At 22.6% G+C, this 2,015-nt stretch overlaps 1 protein-coding gene across 1 annotated transcript in view; it reads right to left on the bottom strand.

Moving 5' to 3' along the window:
* LOC117171960 overlaps positions 1 to 2,015 on the bottom strand; it is a 48,838-nt gene that overhangs the window by 22,735 nt on the left and 24,088 nt on the right. The gene's annotated exons all lie outside the window — the stretch shown is intronic.

Below are 2,015 nucleotides of genomic sequence, written 5' to 3'. Positions count from 1 at the left end.
TAATAATCATTCGAACAAGGGTGTACAGCACCTTGATACACAAAATATAATGTGTAGATTTTTAAAATATGCAAAAGCAAATAATGTTTTTAATAATTTTGAAAGGTTTCAAGAGAATTGCAAAAGGTTTTCAAAATTTCTAAAAAGAAATGTAGACTGGTTTTCTGATTGAAAAAATAATGTTAAGCGAATACCGACAAAGATTTCTATCAGTTATAATTATTTTTTTTTAAATCCAAGCAAGAATGTGGACTATTCTGAAGACAAACTTTTCTATTAGCACGGTTACAAGGTATTATACAGAATATGAGTAAGCTTGTGGAACAGTTAGAAGTTTTAAAATGATTTAAATTACTTCAAAAATTGAAAAAGGTTTACAAAATTTGGCATCTTCTTAAGTATTTTGAAAGGTTTCAAAATGATAAAAAAATGTTCTTAAAATTCATGTGAAAATTTTAAACTATTTTTTATATTGAAAAATTATTTCCCAAAAAATAGTTTTAAATATTCTAAAATATTTAAGAAGATTTTAAAAATTGCCAACAAAATCCGAAAGATCTGAAAGCAATGGTTTCAATGATAAGGAAGTTGAAAAAAAATTTTGAAAACATTCGAATAAATTTAAGAGATATTTAAAAGGTTTAACAGTTTTGGAAATAATTAAAACAATAATCCAGAATTTTCAAAATTACCAAAAATTTCTTAATATTTTGAAAAACATTTGGACGCTTTTTAAGCAGTTTGAAAGGTTTCAAGAAAATAACAAACTTTTCTGGAGATTCGTGGGAAAATGTCTAATGACTTATTTTTTTCTAAATTAATTTTAAAAGAAAAATTTAAAAAGGTATCTAAAATTTCTAGAAATCTTTTAAACTAATTCGAACTTTGTCTTGAATTTTGAAAATCCTAAAAAATAATAGAATGATATTTTTATAAAACATCTTAAATCTTCAAAAAAAAAATATTTTTCGAAGAATTTTAGTAAAATTATATATTTATATTATCTTCAAAACAAGGGAAAAATTAAACTAATAAAAACATGTTTATTCCAAATGATTTTTCCCCTACTATCATAATTTTGGTTACATTTTTTTCTTTCTGGACTGAAAAATCTATTTCGGTTAAAAATTGTTCTATTTAGCTAAAAATTCTTCTTTTTGATTTGAAGCTTAATCTACTTTTGTTGAATTATCCACTATTTCGTTGAAAATTCGTCCTTTTTAGTTAAAAATGTAAGTAGACGAAAGAAAATCATTTTTGTTTCAAAAAGTATACTGATTAATAGTTGATCTTTTTTTAATTAAAAATTCATCATTTTGGTAAAAAATTTATCTCTTCGTTAAAGAAGGTAAATATTTGGTTAAAAGTTTGTCTTTTTGGTATACAGTAAATGTTTGTGGTAGAAAATTCATCTATTTCGTTAAAAATTTATATTTTTGCGTTAGAAAAATTGAATTTTTTTTTACAGAACATTCGTCTCTTTTGGCGAGAATGTCATATTTTTATGTTAAGAATGCAACTGGAAAAATCAGTTTTTTCTGTTCAGGATTCAGCTGTTCTGTTGTATATCGGTATTTTTGGGATGAATTGAAATGACTTTATTAAAAATTAGTTTTTTTTTTGTTGAAATACCATTATTTTATCAAATTCATTTTTCGTTAAATACCCTTTAAAATGCAAAAAATAATTTTTAGCTTTCCAGAAATATGACATAAAATTCAATCAGGTGACGTGAGTTGAAAGACTTTTTTCAACATGAATTGAAAAAATAAAAAAATATAAACAATTAAATTTTGAAAAATTATAATTAACTGTTTTCTTTCGCTTATTTATGAGCAATATATTTTTATTAACTCGATTAAAATTTGAAACCACAATTTTAATATTTAAATTAAGTCTTCTTAATTTGTATAGATTTTTAAAAGCTAGAAATTTTCATATTAAAAACTTTCAGCAATAACTTCGAAAGGTAAAAGAGATTTTTTAAAGTCCTAGATATCTGAACTTTTTTTTTC

This window comes from Belonocnema kinseyi, chromosome 4 (genome assembly GCF_010883055.1).
Source record: "Belonocnema kinseyi isolate 2016_QV_RU_SX_M_011 chromosome 4, B_treatae_v1, whole genome shotgun sequence".
Classification (NCBI taxonomy): Eukaryota; Metazoa; Arthropoda; class Insecta; order Hymenoptera; family Cynipidae; genus Belonocnema; species Belonocnema kinseyi.
Note: the sequence above shows the minus strand (reverse complement) of the source record. Positions and strands in the feature narration are given on the sequence as shown.